At 47.7% G+C, this 20,704-nt stretch overlaps 1 protein-coding gene across 1 annotated transcript in view; it reads left to right on the forward strand.

The window, feature by feature from the left end:
- The window catches only part of UBE2H (ubiquitin conjugating enzyme E2 H), a 53,536-nt gene that overhangs the window by 203 nt on the left and 32,629 nt on the right, over positions 1-20,704 (forward strand). The gene's annotated exons all lie outside the window — the stretch shown is intronic.

The following is a 20,704-nucleotide window of genomic DNA, read 5'->3' on the forward strand; positions in this document are numbered from 1 at the left end:
CCCCCACCCCCCCCCCCATTCTCCCCACCCTCCACCGGGAGCCGCGGGGGGTAAACCCGGCTCTTCAGCCGGGCCTGCACCGGGGGCACCAGGGACACCCTCCGGTGTGGCTCCCCCCCAAAGCCCCGAGCGGCGGCAGCGCCCCTTTCCGAGGCCAGGCCTAGGCCTCTCCACAGAGCTGGGATTGGATTTACCCCTGCCTTAGGGTCAGGGCCCCCCATTACCGGCGAGAGGCCTAATCCCCCTTTACCTTATTACTGGGGGGTTTATCCCCCTCCGTGGCTTGACAGCCACCCCCGCGGGGAGCTGTAGGGGTGTTCCTGCAGGAACCCCCCCTTTGGTGAGGGTCCCCAACCCCTCAGCCTGGCTACCCTGCATCCCCCCTGCCTGCCGTGGCCTGTGGCCCAACCACCCGGGGGAGGATGAAGAAGGGGAGAGCAGCTCCAGCAGCCACAGCCCAAAGAAAGGCTTTTGTGGTGTGTGCGATATTGACTCCCCCATTCCAGCCTCTGCTTCACGAAGCTTCGGGTGCTGCCTTAAGGGCTTTAATTTTGGGGGGGGGGGGGGGGGGCTGGCTTATAGCAGACCCCTGGCTGGGTGACAGGGGGGTGGCTGAAGGGCAGCAGGGCCAAAACCCCCTCACCTCACAAGAGGTCCCGTTTATGTAACACTCCAGGTTTGAGTAAGCTTTATTATTTCTGTTTTCCCACCTCCTCTTCCCCTTCTTCCATGATAATCTGTTTATATTCCTCCTTATTTTGATTCCTGGTCCTTCCCAGGGTGGCGAATCCTCTTTCTTTCATGTCCGGAGTGTGGGTGGCGTTGCGAAATATCATTGGGAATTGGTGCTGGGATTCTATTATTAATAGTTTTTTTTTTGTTTACAAGGTGCCAGAAGGGGGGGGGGTTCGTACTACCCAAAGTGGCACCCAAAACCGTTTCCCAGCTGTGTTGTCTGAATGTGCTTGATCCTCCCTGAGCAGGACTTGGATCTTGGTGGTGTTGGGGGTCCACAACCGGGTTTGATTTAGTTTCCAGAGCAAGATAAACAAACTTACTTGGATTTGGGGTTATTTTGGAAGTGGGTGGGAGGAGCGACACGGCTCCTGTTTGTGCCTTATCGAAGGGAAACTTCTGTTTGACGTTCAGCCTCAGCCTTTTTCTCTCTCCGAAGCTGCTGCTTGGTACACGGGTGGGTTTTTTTTGCCTTGTTTTGAAGCAAATAGGAAATGACTCCTGCTCGTGCTTCAATCGGGAGCTATTTTTATCCAGAGGTTTAAAGTTACACACATGTCACACTCTGCCGAACGCCGATCGCGATCGATGCTGCACCGCACCGGGAGAAGGGTTGGGAATTCAGCTCTTTGGGGAGGGGAGTAGAATAAACCCAGTCTTAGGGATAGCATGGGAAGAGGTTTGGGTTAGAGAGGGGCTGAGGCCCAACCCGATACAGTGCTGCTCTCCTTTCCCCTCCCCCTTCTCTTTATTTATGTCTTTTCCCCTTTTTGTTCGGTTTGGAGCTGGAATCTGCAGCATTTTAGGAGACAAAGAGCAGGTTTTCCTCAAGTGGCTTCATTCTGGATCCCTAGCAGCAGCCAGGCTGGGTGGTGGTAGGTAGAAAGCCCCAAATCCCTGGCAGTCCTCCCCATGCTGGCTCATTTCCACTTTGCTCTTTCCTTCCCTCCTTGACAAAAGAAATCCCCAGCTTTTCCAAGCCTTTTCCCTTGTTCCTGTAGGCTTAGCCTTCCCGGTGTTATAAGGGGTGAGGGTTAGAGCGGTCGGTCTCCTGTGGACAACAAACTTAGGAAGTTGGATGTGTCAGATGACTCCTCACCGCTCCTCCTCCCTCCCCAGCCTTTTTTGTTTGTCTGCCTCCCTTGCCTCGCCTGCCCAGGCTAGGCCTAAGCTCCCGGAGACGCTTCCCAAGGGAATCTGCCTCTCTGGAAGCTCATCTGAAATCAGGATCTGGCTTGAGACGTGGGAGCGAGCAGGGCCTCAGTGCTGCCCAAAGGAGAGGGGGCTCATCTGAAGGAATGTACTTGAAGGCTGCTCCTCCCCAGGGTTTTGTTGTTGTGGAGGGGTTTCCTTTTTATCTCTTTTCCCCCATTTTGCTGCCATTTTTATTCCAGTTTCCCTCTTCAGCCCCTTCTCATGTCTCCAATGGAGACTAATGGCATGGATTTATGGCCTGCCAGGAGCTACCTTTTTGAGCAGGGAGGGGGTGATGGCCAGAGTGAGTAACGCTGCTGCCTTCTGCTCTGACAGGTTTAGGAGCCGAGTGAGCTCTTTTTATTATTCCTATTTTCAATCCTCACACGTCCCTGTCCTTTTGTGGATGCCTCTTTGTGAGCAGGGAAGGGGAGAGGTTGCTCAGCTCTCTCTGGGGCTGGAGGGAGGGCAGAGCTCTGTGTGTGTGTGTGTGTGTGTTAATGTGTTGAAGTGATGTTTAATAATCGCCTGGACGATTCTGTGCTGAAACTCTGACTCACTCATTGTTTCTCTCCTGATCGTGCTCACAACGCTGTGCAAAGGCTGAGGAAGGGCCTGCAGTGGGAGCCACGCTGCTTCCCTCTCCTCTTAGGGGGCTGCAGCCCCTGTGTACCCACAGATGGGGGGCACTTCCTGCACCCCACCTGCGAGCAAGGCTTTGTAGGAAGCTTCATACCCCCCCCCCCAAAAAAAAAAAACCACCTCCAGACCTGCTTGCTTGGAAGCACAGGGATATCCTATGGACCCACTGAGAAGCGCTTAAGCTCAAGACTCAGGAAGAGAGGGAAGCTGCGGTGTGCCAAAGCAGGGGATCCCCTCCCTGGTCCCCCCCCCCAGTTTTGGCCTTGGAGCTGTGTTTGCAGGCAGGAGGCCTCGGGCAGAGCTCACAACTCTGCGGATTGGCTGCTCTGTTACTACCCGGAAACCGGGGCCGGGGCGGAGCGAGCCGGCAGCTGATGGGGTGCCCCAGCCAGTGTGTGTATCCCATGGCGGGGGGGGTGGTGGTGATGGTTGCGGTTGCACCCCAACACCCCCAGTGCCCACGGGGCTGTTTGCCTGCTGCAGTTCCAACCTGGGGTTCATTGTTCTGCACCGTGGAGCAACACGGAGAGAACAGGGTGAGCTCCCCACAGCCTCCTCTCGGTGGGGAGTTTATTCTGCGATGATGTATTTTCCTCCTTTGGTGGATTACAAGCTCCTGGCTGGTTGTAGTCCCCTGGGCTCTATTTTTAAGCATGGTAGCTGGAAAAGGGAAGTGTCACCCTGTTTTGTGCATGAAGGGAATTATAAATAGCACACAGCTTCATTTGAATCTCCCTGTTCTGACCAGTTTACCAGAGCTGAGTGTTGGTAACGCACCTCAGAGATACCAGGGAGTGTAATACACAGAGCTAAGTCTAATTTTAGGCTCATCCTGAGTCAAGGAGAATAAAGGTACAAAGCTCCTTAGTTTACCTGTGGAGCATTTTGTAATTGCAAAACTCCCTGGTGTTTGCTCCACCGGGATCAGCTGAGGCAAAGGGTAGGACACAGTTTACATTTGGGCTAAATTCCTTTTTCTCCTCAGTGGAGGCTTACACCGCACTTATCATCCGACTTGAACACCTTCCAAGAGTGGTGTTGAGCAATAGGGCTGTCACGTGGCTTTGTTCTCTTTGGCCTGTCCCCAGGGGAAGAGCATGTGCACTGGAATGTCTTGTTTTGGTAGGGTTTTGGTGGTGGCTCGTTGTTGTTTTTTGTGAGTTTCTTCCTAAAGGACAGCCATTTCTGGAAAGTTTTCCAAGTCGGAATGTACGTTTTCCAATGTCATGTTACGCTTCTCTCTGCTCTGCTTCTGGGGCTCTGTTTTAATGAAGTCTCCAGGGATGAGGGTAATGGTGTGGTGGTACTTCAAAACCCACAAAGACATGGCAGCAGCCCCGTTGCAGAGCTGGGAGAACCCCCCTCTCCTGCCCCCAAAGCAGCCAGGAATGCTGGCACAGGTTGTGGCTTATAAATAAAACCCAGTTAAACACAGCTCAGGACATCCAGTGGTACCTGCCGTGAGGAGAACTTGAAACCCAGCCTGCCCAAACCAACTGGAGCTAAAACTGAAATAAGTCATGTTTGTTGCCTAAATAACAACTTCCAAGGCTGTCATCCTGCTGCTTTTAGAGCTGAATGTGGCATCTTTGCTGGAAGCTGGATTTTTTTTCTCCCCCCCCCCCCCTCCTTCCATAAGGACGGGTTCTTGGCTGGAGCTGTAAGTTCACTCTTCCATTGTTGCCTTGTCAGTTTGATGGTGGAGGCTATTGAAGCTGGGGCTTGTGGAGCAGACCTGAAAGCACAGTGCACCTGCTTAATCATATAATTGCTCTGGTCATTGAGATGAAACTGTAGAATATGAATCTGGTGCAGCTTGGAGCAGAGAGCCTGTTGTAGCTTGACATCCTGGCCCCTATTTAAAGTAAGCAAAATAAAGCCTTTGTGTGACTCTGCATTTGGGTAATTTTAACTGTTTCTCCATCTCATTCCCCACATTCAGAGCAATGATTTGGGTATTCTGAATAATACAGCACAGTCATCAGTTAAGATTATCCTTATGGTACCCAGTTCTTAAGACTCAACTGGCACAAATGACTAAACTGCTGATTAAACAAATTGTGGAGGCTCCTTTATTTGTGGTAACAGTTTGAGGGAGAACAAGTGGCTTGCCTGGTAAAATGGTGTCCCTGCTCTCCTTCCTGCTGCTGTGTCTGGTGATATTTCTTCTGTCTTGTGTGCTGAAGCTCTGCTGTGATCCAGGCAGGCTTGGATTTGTAGTAGGTGATTGTTTTTGAGTGTCATCACAATATCTTACAATCCCAGCAAGCTCTGTGAGTGCACTCCCACGTGTTCAACATTTCTCAGCAGCAGCACCAACCAATAATGTTCCCTTTGAGCCTGGCTGCGAGTCTCACCCTCTTCAAGTCTTCATGGGTAGGATTAAGCAGGAGATGCCCCCTGACGAGGCTCTGCATTGTCTCATTTGCCAGAGAAATAGACCATTTCAGCTTCACGGAGGTACAGCTCATGTTTTTTCCTGGTTCTGTGCACTGGCATTCAAATTATGTGCTTTTATTCTTATAAAGAATCTGATGGAAAGCTTAGAAGCAAAGCCTTGAGGTTGCTGGATGCTTGCTTTGTGGTACCCAAGCGGCAAGCGGGAGCTGCCCTGTGTTGTGCTGCTTCCTTCCTCTCCCGAGCTCATGGCAGACAGAGGTGTGCTCTTTCAGAGTGTTTTCTTTGTTTTTAGAAGAACATCAATTGCTCCTTCAAATACACACTTAATCACTGCCTTACCTTGTGCCTACCTATAGTACCTGGAGCAGGTTGAGCAGACATAACCTGGAAGCCAGAGGAGTAAATCCTGTGAGATGCTGAGCGCCTCCTTCAGAGGTTTGGGGGCATGAGGAGCTCACACCTCACTGCTGGATTGTGCTGGGAGGAGGTGGTGGCAGCTCACTCTTTGGAGGCTCCAGGTTTGCTGGGAGATACCTGAGGGCATTGGTGGCCCTGAGCAGACCTCCTCCCCTCCCAAAGGACAACTCACTGCACAGGCTTTCCCTTCTTTCCCCTCCTGTTTTTGGAGCCCTCTTCCCTTCTCCATCTGGTTGGAAGCAAAAGCTTGAATTAAGAGTCCTGGTAGGCTTTTGTCCTCAGTTATTTTCTTCAAGCAAGGAAAAGCAGTAGGGATTGGGCTGTCAGGAAGGGAAAGGTGCATCTGGAACCTTCCCAGCACAGAGCCATTCCTGGTTGTAGTATAACTTCATGTTCTCAGCACCTGTTGGTACGCGGTGCCCTTCTTAAGCCCTGGTTTATTCAGAGTCATAATAAACACATAACAGGTTGTTGTTAAGGCAGGGAATTGCCACAGTTAAAGTGACAGCTCCTGTATGGAATGGGTTCCCAGCCAAATAGCTGTCTGGTTTACTGTCTGCTTAAATTGGAGGGGTTGTGGTGCTGAGGGAGAGGTGTCTGAACTCTCTGCTCTGCTCTCCTGCCATTCTGGGCATCATTCTGGCACCAAAAATGAGAGGTTATAACAATATATTCTTAATATTGAATGGAATTTTTTATGTGGGTGTGCGTATAGGAGTTGAGTGTGTTTCTTTGTGTGTCTTATGGTGTACATTCAGCTTCTCTCCGTTCCCTCCTTCCATTTCGCTGTGGATTTTGTCCATGTATTCCTGGAATAATGAACATAGGGAGTCTCTCTTTGTGTTTCTTCACCAAAATAGAGCTTGTGTGACTGAAGGATCATCTCTTGGCCATCTCTAGTGTCTCCTGGGTCATGCATCCTGGCTGGCAGCTTGCAGCCCTCACTGTTAGCAAACACCCTGTGTGATGGATCTTCTGCTGCATCCCAGGGAAATGGTCTGAGTCACTTTTATTCCTGGCAGAGCCATGTGGTTCTCACTTGCCCCCCCACACTAATTCTTCATTCCTTTTTTCCACCTTCTTGGAATGTTCAGAATTGTCTCTTCCTTGAGGCTGATATACTTGGAATACTGCTCAGCTGTTGCAGGGAGGTACAGGGACTCATTTCCTCATTGCTAAGGCAGTTCTCTGCTTAGTCTTGGCCAGGCTCTTCCCTCTCCTGTCCCTTATGAGCACTCACCTCTAAATCCTATCTCCTTCCTCATCTTCAGTCTCCATCTTTTTCCAGTTCCTCTCTGATAATCATCTGTCTGAGATCGAAGGTGGATTTAGTCTCTTGGGAAAAGGTGATTTCACAGCTTGGCTTTGTGTAACCATTAATGATTCTCTGCACACTGGGGCTGGTACCAGGTCTGGATTCACTCCTGGCTTCAAGACTGAGATACTCTATTTTTTGTTACCACTGCAGCTTCCAAGAGCTGTCCTTTAGTCTTAAATCATTTGCCTTATTCCCTGAAGCAAATTGATGCAACCTTCCAAGAAAAGCCAAATCACTCACAGTCCATTTTCTTGGCGTTAGGTGTTTCAAATCAGGTAGAGGGCTGGATCTGTGGGTATTGGTTTTAAACAGAGGTCGTGGTGGTCTGTTGACTCCAATCCCTTATAACTTGGGAATTGTGGAGCATGCCTGTGTATTCTGCATGAGCCGTGGACAGGAAAGCACGGGAGGTGGAGTAGACTTCCAGATAGCAGTGACTCAGTGGCAGGAAGGGATAACCATTTTCGAGCTTTCCCAAGCTTTCCAGCAATGATTGCATTTCCCTGGTGCATGCTTTCCTGGGATTAAATACCAGAAGAAAGCAGCAGCATGTGTTTTCTTGGAGATTGTACCAATAGAGTGGTTGGGTGGATTATTCTGTAGCATTTTGCACTGTCTGCCTGTAGCTGCCTTTAATTTGGGGGTGGCTGCTCCCTTAAAAATGAACATTTCCCATTTGTGTTCATGTTTTCATTAAGAAAAGGCTGCGTTTGACAGTTGCTGCCCTTTAGGGGAGCTTAACCCTGGAGGCATTTGTCATCTCCTGTGAAAGGTTGAGGTTAAAAGCTGACAGTTGATTGTTAGATACATTTTGCATTATTCCCAAATTCCAGAGGGTTTTTTACCTGGCCTTGAGCTCTTTTCTCTTGTGAGAGCAGCGATGGGGGACTATGCATGTGAATTACAGATGTGCAAATCATTGCTGCCTTCATACTCTCTGTGTAACTGCTGATTGTTTCCAGTCAGTCGTCTGTGGACATTTTATAATGACTGCATTGGGCTGGACTATGTTGGAACGGAGGTGAAGAAGAAGGGATGAGGTGGTGCTATGAATAATGAATCACTGGTATTGAGAGAGGATGAATAGTGCCCAGCCTGCCTGCTCCTGACCCCTGAGCAAGGTGTGACATTGAAAGGTAAGGTTAAGCATGTTTGCACTGGAGACACACTCTGACAGGCTGTAAATAATGAGATTCTGACTGGAAGTCCAGACTGGCTTTGAGATAGGATCAGGTATTTGTGCAGTTACCAAGCACACCCCCTGAAGAAGGTAAAAATCATTGTGTGGTGCTAAAGCAGGCCTGAGTGTCCCTGATTAACCTCTGGTGTGGTAGATTAATAGATGCAAAGTTGGAAAGATGGATAAATTGTTAACTGGAGCACTCTGGTGGTTCTTGGTGGGCTTTGCTGCTTTGGTCTGGCTTCATGGTGGCAGGACCAGGCGTGCTCTGGAGCTGCAAAGCAGGGCAGGGACATATGTGCGATGGGACACCCGTTCCTGTGCAGCAGGAAAGCTGGGTGAGAACAGAAACCCAGGTTGTTTGCTGAGGTCTAAGCAGAGGTTGAAAATCCTTTAGCTCTTCAAGGTGTTTCTAGATCAAAATGGTGTTTTAAATCCATAGAAAGCTGTTCAGTCACCAGTATGGATGTGGTTGAAGAGTTAAAACCAAGTAAGCTTAGTTTTAGGGGCAGATGAAGCTGCTCCTTTAAGTCTTGCTCAGTCGAGTGTGAATGGTTTGCATTTTTATTTTGAAGAGGACCAGGTTTGGCTTTTAAATGCATTTGGGGAAGGGGACTCTTGGCTTTTTAAAGCAGAGGATCAGCCTCAGGAAATCTGCACTGAGAGGAACCTGGTGCTTTTGAAACCTGGAGTAGCAGAACATGGCCTGGAGTTGGTGGTAGTTGAAGTCCAAAACTTGCCTTTGTGTCCTGGCTGGTCCCAAGCTGTTTTGTTTGGGGAAAGACCTTTATATCACACACAACCCCCCTCTTCTTTTTCTTTTTAGGGATAGGGAGAGGTTTCTCTCTGATGCTACATTCAATGAAAGCTGCCTCACTGGGGGGAGCTGGATGAAGCGAATGCTCTATTACACCCACCACTCTGCTGAAGGCAAACGAAACACTTCTGTTCTTCTTCCACCTAATACCATTAATTCAAACCCACTGACCTTCCCCCTCCAGTCTTGAAAGCCAACCCAGCTGAATGTGTGCAGAGTGCTAGTTTCACATAGCAAGTTTGAAACCTCAACAACTGAGCTGAGCTCATGTTCTGCATGAGATGTGTCCATGTCAGTGGTACTTGGGAGCAGTCCTCCATAGCGGTGTGTTCTGATGCTTCATCTGTTTCATGCTTGGCTATGGCAGTTACAGTCTGCTTGGACAAGAATGACATGATTTCCTTAAAAAAGGAAAAGGTGGTGGCTTTGCTTTGTAATCCTCCAATTTGTATGATGGGATGGTAAACTAAACAGGGGCGAAGTAAAGCAACAACCCTTCCAGGAGTGAAGCATTCACTCTGGGAATGTCAAATCCAGCTGTGATGTGACTCAGCATGGTTATACTGACCTACTCTGGAAGGCACCTCCTACTTTATTCACCTTTCTTTTTCTTTTAAGGCTTTCAGCCTACCCCCTGTGTCAGTTGTGAAGTGAGGGAAGGAGTGAAAAGAAGGAAGCCAAATGATGAGCGTTCTGTTTAACAGGCCTGCCACTGTAGGTAACTCAATCCTCCTGGCCTAGAGGAGGAATCCCTGCCCGGTAATTGGGGTAAGCTTAGATCCCAAGAGGGAGAATGTGGTTTTGAGAGACTGGGGGGGGGAGCACACCACTCAGTTGAAAAGTTGAGATGTCAGAAATCAGATCTGTGTAACCCGGCACCAGCGTCTACGTTCCTTGAAAGGGAAGGTATGTGGAGAGGTGTTAACTCACCCTTCTCCTGCCTCATAGAAGTGACTGCACCCTGCAAGGGAGCTTAGTGGTGCTTCACGCTGGTTTAAAATGTGGGGGCACCAGAATGAACTCCTGTTTTCTGTGTAAAGCTCCAAGGTCTTGGATTTAAACAGATCCTGGCGTGCTTGCAACTGCTGAGACAGTGATAAGTTAGTCCTAATCCTTACTTCATGGTTTCTGCCATGATTTCTTTTGTTTGATATTGGCAGTGTGACTAGAAGGTTGCTATGAAAAGGTAAATTTAAACACTTGCCTTGTTTGGCTCCAAAAGGAGATTTGGTCAGTAAATAGCTATGCTCTGCTAACTCTGCTAAGGCAAAGCAGTGCATTTCCACACAGAGAAGAGCTCCAGCACCTGTGACTGGAGTAGGGCTGAAGATCTCAGCTCACTACTTGTGGTTAAGTGCAAGACTGAAGGAATAGCCCCCTGTGGTTTCAGCAGGTCATTTAAACTGCAAACCCTGTTTTAGTTATTGGTCACCACTTGAATTTCCTCAGCATAATACTGAGACTCGCATCTGGCCAAATGAAACAAAACCCACTGTAAACCTGACCTGATTAGCAGTAATGTGTTCATAGTGTGAAGCCTCTGCATCCCTGAGAAGGCACTGCTTTGCATTTCAAAGCATCCCACAAATGTGCATATGCTCAGAAATAGAGAAGGAAATTTGCTGACCCACTGTGATGGACTCGATGGCCAGCCCTGCAGAGCTTATTGACCCCTGGACACTTAAGCCAGTGCCCATCCTCTGCTGCTAAGATCAATTTTACAGATTTAGCATATAGATTGCTAAGGAGAGGGTTATGTTTGGTTCTTGGTATACATTGAAGCTAAAGGATTAGCTTCTTGCAGTGGGATGCAGAGATCAAATGCCACCAGGAGAGTTCCTCTCCCTGAGCTGCTTTGCATTGGTTCCAGCAGATGCACATTGATTTGTGCAGATCCTTACAGGTCCATTGCCTCATCTTCTGCTTGCTGAAGGTTTGTCCCTTCTCTCTGACCTGCTGTAGCTTTTGAAATGTCAGTTCTCTGGAAAAGGAAGAAACACTCCTCATTTCAGTGGGATGCATCAGAGAAGAGTCAGGGGAAAGCATAGATTTGCCTGTTCAGTCATAGCATGAAATGTGCTTTGTGGGATTTTGTCTGCGTGGGGATTCTAGTGAAGGTGATCCTGAATGTTCAGGATCAGGAGCTGCATTAGTGTCTTTTTGTCTCAGAGTGTCCAGCTCAGCAGAAAGTGAACCCTTAAATTGCCCTCTGTTTGTCTTGGCTTCAAAAATCACAGATTTTTTCACTGCTACCTGAAGTTCTGTGTAATCAGGACACTTCAGGATATCCTGTGTGCAGTTCTGTCTCACCAGTTGTCTACAGACTTGGAAAGCACAAGAAATGAGTCTTAGAATAGGTGAGCTTCATAATCCTTGGTAGGTTTTGTTTTATTTCACGTAGCAGCTGGGGATCTGTTGCTGTGAGCACCCAGAAGGCTGCCCAGTCAGGTGTATGATGATGAAAGCTTTTATTCTCCTTTACAAGGTGCTTCAAACAGCAGAAAAGCCCCTTAAAAGAAAGAGGGTCCTGAGCTGGCAGGTTATGTGCTTCTGGAAGCATGTGCCTTGCCACTCGTGGTAGTTTTCTGCTGCTGGTTTTCCTTTAAAACACCCAAGAGCATGGGTCAAGAGCATGGAAAACACCCAGGGAGGGGGTAGTGTTCCCCTAATTCTTGCAAGATATAGGATGCATCAAAAGCTGAACCCTCTTGGCTCAATCAAAGCTGTTGTATGTAAGTGTGAATCAACTATTTCTCACCATTTGGTTCTCCTGAAGTCACCCAGGAGGCATCAGGACTTTGCAGTGTGCATGTTCTTCTCCAAGGAGCTCAGTGGAGCTGAGCAGACTGCCACATGTGTCACAGAAACCCACATCAACTGGTTTTAGGTCATTACCAGACTGGTTATATTTAGTGCATGAATCAGAAGTGTGAGGCTTTGTATCCAGTGCTGGTCCCTGTTCCTGTCTGCTTGGGCTGTGCCCCACAACCAGTCACACATCTGCTGAAGATGAGGGGTGAAATCCCTGCCTGCTTTTCCTTTTAATCGCCCAGAGCAGGGACACCACTGAGGTTTGTTTGCAAAGAACCATGGAATAGTTTGGGTTGGAAGGGACCTTGAGGCTCCCCCAGTTCCAGCCCCCTGCCATGGGCAGGGACACCCTCCACTAGAGCAGCTTGCTCCAAGCCTCTGTGTCCAACCTGGCCTTGAACGCTGCCAGGGATGGGGCAGCCACAGCTTCTCTGGGCACCCTGTGCCAGTGCCTCAAGCTCAGTTATGTGCCTGCCTGTTTATTCTGTCTTATAAAAACTGGTTTATTTTATATGTAAGCCACTTCAGGCTGATGTTTATGAACTAATGGTGCCAGAGTTAAAGCAGCCAGCAGGAGACGAGGGACAGGAATAAACTTCCCTATTGTTATAGAATGGTTGTTTGGTCTGAGCCCACCTTGTGTTGAAACATCTAGGATATAGCAGTGGAGAACTGTCTTTTGTTGTGAAGCAGGCTGTGGTTTACTTAAATTTGGTGATATTTTGAGCTATCAAGTTCCTTAACAATACTGTATGAAGTGGAGATGGAGCTGTGAGGAAGACCACAGGCAGTTTGCTGAACTAGTAATGGGACATGGAGCTTCTCAGCTTGTGGATGATGGGTTTGAGTCCCATCTAGGGTCTCCAGGTGGTCGAGAGGAGAAGCCTGTCCAGTTTTTGGTTGTTTATGTGTCAGTTGTCTGCCTCCATATCCCAAAAGCTGTGGATTGCTGAGCTCTGGATGCTCTGAGTAGTTTCAGGGGTAGGAACAGCACATGCTCAGAGTGAAAGGGAGAAGCACTTTCTCATTAACCTTAAAATACATCTTGAGCAGGGGATGTTCCCACCTCCTTCCTTTAAAGCCCCACATCCCTGCTAAAACTGTCAGGGTAGCAGAGATGAGTAAAGGGGGAAATAAGTCACTGTGACAGCACAAGGGAACGTTTCAAGGCTGCTGGAGGAGAGCTCTAGCTTGGCAGTTCTGAGCTCTCCTTTATTTTAACTTCCTTGGTTATTGCAGGATTCTCTTTACTTTGCAGTAACACAGTGGTTAATTGGGGGGCTTTCTGTGCATTCGGAATGCTGTCATCCAGAATGCCTTCAAGTGTGTCAAGTCTGCTTAATTCTGCTGTATTAAAGAGGGCTGTGATAGATGTGTGTCTTTGAAACTCTGCCTGGGGTCACCTGTAATTCAGAGCATCTGGTGGAGGTCAGCACGAGCCTGCTTTGTTCTGCAGCGGTGGAAGCGTTGGGTTTTGTGGCTTTGCTCAGCTCATCTCTGAAGGAGGAGATAACTTCAAACTGGGGGGCAAAATATGTCTTCTCATGCAGCTGCACCCACTAACAACGAAACTGTTAATTGGGTTTTAGTGCAGTTGCTGTGCTGTTCCTTTGTCCTATAATGGTGAGCAACCAGATGATGTCAAGGAATCTTCTGTTTCAGCTGCGTTTAACTAAGTATGAGCAAGCGCTGCCTTCACCTTCCCAAAGCTCCATAACCCAGTCAAAAAGCTGGCTCTAACAGTAGGATTTATATTGATAGTGTTCATTTTATCATGGTGATTTATGCAAAACCTAATTACAAAGTTCAGCTGTAAATTGACTGTGCTGGGTTTTGAGCCATGTAACAAACTTCATGTGTCGTTATTCCTGCAGGAAACCTTGAGGCAAGTGTTATTCCTGCAGCTATCAGGAAGCTGTGGACATAAATTGGGATGGCTAATGTGTAAAACTGCCATGGGCTCTGTCTTCAGATAAGTGATGTGCCTCATCAGGTAGCTGAGAAGGAAGGGGTATAATGAACCCAGAGCAGATGTGCTACAACAAGCTCCTAGACCAGAAGCAGAAGGGCTGAGTGATGAGGAGCTCCTGTCTCCAGCAGGTACAAACTCATTCCTTAGTCCTGGAATCAGGGACTGTAGTGATAGGACAGGGGGGGTGATGGGTTTAAACTGAACCACGGGAAGGTCAGGTTGGAGGTAAGGCAGAAGCTCTTCCCTGTGAGGGTGCTGAGGCGCTGGCACAGGGTGCCCAGAGAAGCTGTGGCTGCCCCAGCCCTGGCAGTGTTCAAGGCCAGGTTGGACACAGGGGCTTGGAGCAAGCTGCTCTAGTGGAAGGTGTGTCCCTGCCCATGGCAGGGGTTGGAATGGGAGGAGCTTTGAGGTCCCTTCCAACTCAGACTGCTCTGTGATTCTCCTGGGCAGGAGCCTTTGCTTCAAAGACCTTTAAAGTGTCCAGCTTCCTTCCAGTGTCCCAGTCTCCCTCCAGCCCTTCCATCTGTACATCTCCAGAGGTTGTTTTAGAGGAAGCTGCCTGGCCACAGTGACCAGGACTCCATGTTCCTGGGTTTTAGCAACACCCTCTGCTGTTCTGCTGCTCGTGTTATTAACAACCCTACTTCTTCCCTTCCTCTCATTGTGGTGGTGTCGCTTGTGCCAGAGCAGCATTAATGAACCTTCCTGTGAGATGCTGAGATTGGAGCCTTTGTATAGCTAGAGTAAGCTTGAAACAGCCTGCCTGACTTCCTCTTGCTTCTGCTGCAGCTGTTGAGTGAAGGCCTTGTCTTGAAAGCCTGGAAACCATTAAAGAAAGGTATTTGACATGCCTGACAGCAGCATGGCGGGTGTCTCAGCGGGAGGGCACCCTCTGTTTTGGGCATCGGTGCCACCCCGGCTCTGCCTCGCTGTGGTTTTGTTGGTGGCTGGTGAGCTCAGGCCTGCTGGTGCATTCAGCATCTACAAACAAAGCCCCAACAGCTTTGTGAGGCTCCTTCCTTGGCAACCTTTCTGCTGTGTCCCTGAAGCTTGCCTTTCCGTTGCACAAGGAAGCTCGTGTGGGGATCATTGTTAGCCTCCAAGTGTGGCTCTTTCGTGTTTTCCTTTCCACATAATATAACTTTATACCTTAAAGAGCAGTGAATCCATTGGGAAAAGCCAAAAACCCCCTCGGAAGCACTTGAGACTTTTAAAGATACTTGTTCACAGTCAAGTGTGTAACTTCTTGGTGTAAAAGCTGATGGTAGGAGCTGAATGCAAGAGGAATTACTGAGACTAATGGAAGCACCAGCTTGATTTATTAACTCCATGGCTGATAAAGTGAACTTCTTACAGGTTCTTTGGTGATGCCCATGGCAGGGGGGTTGGAACCAGATGATCTTTAAGGTCCCTTCCAATCCAAACCATCTATGATTCTATGAACCGACAGAGCTGTGCCACATTAGCAGGTAGTTAGTTAGCTTGATGGATGGGAAATGGCAAGTATCAACCCTCTGCCTCACCTTGGAAACGTGTGTTTATCAGGATCTTCTCAAGACCTGAACCAGCCTGACTTGGAGTAGGCTGAAAGCTGAGTGTTAGACCCACTTTATAAACTAACCCCACAAATACAGGTGGCCAGATGGACTGAATACAGTCAAGCTGCAGCAGAACTACTTGCCTTGTGCATCTCTTCTGTTGACAGCCAGCACCAGGGTGTTGGATCTGTTTATGGGATCTATTGAGGCAGCACTGAATAGGCTACAGGGCCCCATTGCTCTCATGACACAGTAAAAATAAAGGGCATAACTGATTTAATAGCAGTGACAGTGGCATATTGGATTGTTGTAGGTGTTTGTACAAAACTGTGGCGTGCAGAAAGCTCCTACATCTTTCCTTCTAGCAAAACTGAACTGCGGTTTCCTGCTACATGGGGCTGTTTGTTCTTTTCATATTGGAGGTGACCTAGAAAGCAGGAAAACTCTGTCTGTAAGTTTTGGCTGCTGTGTGTAACCGAGGTCTGAGGTGCTTCTTCCTAAGTCACTTGTTTTTTTCTGCTTTGGTTTGAGAGAAAACAGTGTATGGTCTGTGTTGGAAGCTGTGGTCATGGTTGTCGTAACTTCACCAGGTCTGTGATTCAGATATAAAGTCATGTTGAGCTCTGTCCTGCAGATTATTTGGGTTAAAAACAATCCCCCAACATTGTGTGTGAAATCCTGTCTGAACTGGCCCTTTATAATCATTCCTGAAGTGCCTTTTAACATAACCAAGGGGGAGAGAAGCAAATCTGATCCCTCCAGAAGTTGTGTCAGGCTCTGGCAGGAGTCCTTGTGGCAGCACAGAGAAGGGGACACATCTGATCCTCGTGGTTTTGCAAGTGCTCTATAAAAGGTATAGTGCCCTTGGGTTCCCCATCTCTGTTTTCAGATGTGTGGGTGCTGTATCCATGAACTTAATGACAGCATTTTGTTAATGAAATAACAAAACCCTTTTGTATAGGCAAGAAGGAGACAGCCCCAAAGGTGATGTTCATCCAGATGACTTTTCACCCTCAGGTGAGCTGGTCTGGGTTTTGGCTGCTGAACCTGACAGCAGAAGAGCAGAATTTAACATGTTCTTGAAAACAGCTATTTCTAATCAAGTGGTTTGAAAGGAACAGAAATCCACACGTGTGGTGAGGTCTGATCCACCCTGAAACAAACACCTGTATCTGGTAGAGCCTTGTGTGTTCCTTCACATTGGGCTGCTATAGGCAGTGGGATTGAAGCCATGCAGTGACTAATCCCCTGTGTTACTTTAGGAGCTTTACTAATCTCTAACTTAATTTCCAGATTCACTTTGCTTTTCTTTCCTACACCCATGCCGTAGAAATCCTGATGGGGTTTGAGATGTGCTTTAAAGCTCATTTCTTTGAGGATGGGCAGATAACAAAGCTGCTGGCTCCAATAGCAAAGCATTCTGTAACCAGCAAATGTCACTTGTGCCCTGTTCCTCAGAGGGAGAAACCACTTCCAAAATGTCTTTGAGGGACCTTATTGCTGTTCTTGGTACAGAAAACACCCAGATGGGTGGCAGTTCACTGTTAGGATTTTTGATATTAAGCCCGTAAACTCAGGACATTAATTGTTTGTTGAATGCTTGAAGTCGAAGCTTCACGGGGACCAACACTGCTTAATATCTGCTGGCACTGTCCATTCCAATGCTTGCTCTGGGCTCCGAGTCTTAGTTACAGTTTAAGCACAGCTTGCTCTAGTTGGCATTTCACATAGTTGCTGCTGGCTCAATTCTAAAGACTATGGATTAGAAAATCCTTTAATACACCACTGAGCATTTCCAGGTTCTCTTACATCTGCTGGTGTGGGGATGGAGAAACTCCAATGCTGTAAGGTAGCTCCATGTCCTTATTGCAGAGGTACTTAAGAAGCAGCTCTGCCTTTTGGTTCTGCTCTGATGTTTCAGATGCTCTGCTTCAGTTTTTGGCTCCATGAGGTTTATAGCAAAGGTCAGCGAAGCAAAACCTCTTCCACAGATCCCATTTTAAAGCCATCAGAGGCGATACATCCCAGTAGGTGCCCCACAGCTATCTTTCCAGTCACGTTGCCAGACCCTTTTGTACTTGGTAGAAAGGCAGCCCCAGCAACTAACTGACTTGCTCTCATCACATATGCTTATCACATGGACCAGTTCTTGGTGTGTTGCCAGGGTTTTTGTGCTAAACCAGCACTTCCTGGTGAGTCTCACCTCCATTGTGCCTGTTCACAAGAGAAAGGGGGAAAATCCCCCTGAATTTCAGTCCTGGCAGGCCATGGAGAGCTGATGTGATGTGCTACCCTGATTCAAGGGAGCAGGATCCTAGATAGGACTTGGTTTCCTCCGCCCCGTGATGCTTTAATAGTTCAAGGTTAAGTCTGTGCACAGCCTCTTCCAGAGAGGACTTCAGGAGTTTTGTTGGAGAGGCATCCTGCTGTGGAGTGTTTATTAAAGCAATGCTCAGGATTCCCATATTAAACACTTTGTTAATTCAGTGTTAGGATGTAGCTCAAGACGACGCAGTGCATCAGCATCTGCTAAGTGAGTCTCTGCAGCCCTTGGAGGCAAGGAAAGATCCTGGTAAAGGAGAGCAAAGAGAATGGAGACTCTGGTTCCGTAACTGGTAACTTCTGTCTGTCAAAGCATGTTGATATTAAGCTTATATTCAAGAGAATATAACTGTGGATTTAGAAGAATGAAAATCCTTTCTCCCCCCCCCCATTAAACTCTTTATCTTGCTTAAAATCAAGAACTTGAGGTGCTTCTAGATGTGTTTTCCTAACTAAAAGCTCTCTCTGCTGCTACCCTTCCGTGCATCTGTGTGCTGTGACTACAAACATATCCTGTCCTCGGGGCTTCACAGTCCGAGGAGCTGGTTGGTTGTACTTTGGGGTTTTATGTTGCTGAGGTAGATAACGTGCTTGCAGTTTCTAAATGACTGTGGAGCTTTCTTGGAATGAAAAAGCATTTCAGTAAAGTCTACAGAAACCTAAAACTTCACTTGAGGGAAGAGGCCACATCTTAAAGTAATCCAGGTCTCTGAGAAGTCTGAAGTAGGGAAGTGTTTGAAAGCATCTTGCTTTGAACAACGTTCTTGTAAAGCATGTGATGGGCACAGCCCCAAAGCACTGTTAGACCTGACACGCAGCCTCAGATTTAGCATACATTTGGGGTCACGCTCTCAATTCTGTGGCTTTACAACCAGTTTCTCTTTCAGAAGCATTGTGGCACTTCTTGAATCCTCACAAAGAGGAAATCAGCATTACCCAACACAACTGGGAAAAGAAATGGTTGGATTTTCTCCTCCTGATGTTTCACTGAAAACACACTTGAAATTTCTCCCTTGTTTGAGAAGTTTCTTATTTGCAATGAAATAGTTTCCAGCAGGATGTACAATCACCATGGCAACAAATTCCTCTTGATGGGAGCTGTAGTTATGTAAATATTACATCTAGTGGTTTAGCTCAGAGACAGATGTATGGCCATGTAAGCTACACTGCCATGGCCATGTAAACTACTACCGCTGTCATCTTCAGTGCTTCTGGATCTGACTCTGGCTTCACCCATGACTGACTTTAATGTAGTGAATTCAGTGGCTTCTGGCTTGGTGCTGCCTGAGAGTACAAGGTTATTTCCACTTTGTTCACACCAGGTGAACAGCCTGTATTGAACTCTTCAGGCCAAAAGAGACCAGTGCAGTCGTGCCATGGGACATTGCCACCTCTCCTGTTATCCCAGGGACACCCGTGGCCTTACGCTCCTGCATCATGGCTCTGCACATTGTCTTCCTTGCTAGTTCTTTCTGGTAGGATGCCTTCCTCAAACTCATCTCCAGGTAGGATCCATTTAAGGAGTTTGCTCATTGAGAGTTGCTTACAATTATGGACTAATTGCACTGGAATTCTCTTGGATCCTTGTCTGCCTTTTACTGAGATTCAGAGGAATCTTGTGTTTGTGGAGACGACACAATGTTATGGTCACACACCAGAGCATCAGTTAAGCTATACTGATCACAACATCATTCCACCTCCCTTTCATCAGGTCCAGTCCCTTCCTTTCATGCATAAAAGCCTCATGTGCCAGTTTCTTCTGACCTTGCCTAATGCATCTCCATGCCTTTCTCAAGCAGCACCTCAGCAACCCTTGTGCAAGTCAGAGTTCTGAGTGATTTCAAGCTGTTTCCTTCCAATGTGCTGCTCCTGCGACTGACCAGCACCAATTCAACATTCTGCTGCTGGCACTGGCTAACAGTACTTGGTAAAACCAGGGCCTGATGCTTGTACATGTTGTGTTCTTCCTTGTCTGTAAATGAAAATGAATTGCACAGGAATCAACACCACAGAAGTTTGGCTGCAGCACTTACCTGCTGTCAGAATGACCCTGATTGTGAAGGAGCTTTTGGAGCCACCACTGCAATTAAATGTTGACCCATCCAGAGGGTCTCCAGCTTGAGAATGGGTTTTAAACACATTTATTCCAGTTTATTTTCTCTGTGGCACAACCGTATCTGTCTGCTATCTTTTTCTGAACAAGTTGGAACTTCTCAAGGGAACAGCATGGAACTGGGGAGGACAATGAATTCATTTGTTTTCTGAAGGACAAGGGTGGTATTATTTAATCCAGCATGGTATGAGATACACCTTGTTGTTGTCTTCTGGTGGTTCCCTTCACTTCTGGAGAGGGAAGACTAGGTTGGAAACCTTGAGTGTAAGGAAAATGCTGATTTAGCTTCTAATCATTCATAGCAGGCACCTTGTATGCAAACTGTCCTATGGGGAAAGCTGGCTTTTCCTTCTGCCTCTTATTACTCCAGTGTCTTGGCACAAAGCTGGTGGAGAGTGGCCAGACTTAAATCATCAAGAGCTCCAAAGAAAGCAAGCCAGGCTGGAGGGTTTGCTGGAGCAGCAATTCCTTCTTCTCAAAACCCTCGTAGCACCCACAAGGCACCCTTCAGCACACATGGCTGCAGCATAAAAGTGCCTTTTGATGGGCTTGCTATGACCAGGGTGTCCATCTTGGGCAGATTCGATGTGAAATGGGGAAGGGTGTGTGCAGAATAACTTAAGGATGCTCTAGCTGGTTGAGGAGCAGGGAGTAAGTTTTGGGCCTTTTTTAAAGCAAAAGTGTATTTCTAACAAGAAAATACTTGTGTGCAACAAAATAAAACCTCAGCAACCAAGCCCAGGTTGCTGTGCAGTTATTCATTCACTATTCCCTGCTTTCAGAGCATTTTCAGCTGCAATCATGACTGGCCATCAGCTTGTAAGGAGTGAAACCATCTCTGTGTAATGCAGCCACTGGTTTGCTTGTCAGAGCAGCAGGAGGGTGAAGGGATGGAAAAGCTGGATGTCTTCAGAGCTGTCCGCAACTGCCTGTGCGTGATTTGCTTCCTTTACACTCTAGGATTTGAGTTTTATGTCTTCCAAAGCTGTGGAATTCCTGGGCAAGCCCAGTTCAGATGAAGAAAGGCTGAGATTTGCCTCAAGGATGTGAAGATAAACTGCAGATTGCCCCCGTTGTGTCTTCCCTTCTTGGAGCTGGTGCAGGGAGCATGGGGCTGTGGATGCCAAAATGAGAAACTGTGCAACCCAGCAGCCTTGGCAAGTAGTGAACCTGTTTCTGGTGCTAGAAAACCCCTTTGCTTAAAGCTAGAAACTGTGAGGGGTTCCCTGTGGCAAGGGGAATCAC

The sequence above is a fragment of the Pezoporus flaviventris genome, unplaced genomic scaffold (genome assembly GCF_033815535.1).
Source record: "Pezoporus flaviventris isolate CSIRO_AGI_PZ_B2104156 unplaced genomic scaffold, CSIRO_AGI_Pfla_v1 ptg000046l, whole genome shotgun sequence".
NCBI classification, from domain to species: domain Eukaryota; kingdom Metazoa; phylum Chordata; class Aves; order Psittaciformes; family Psittacidae; genus Pezoporus; species Pezoporus flaviventris.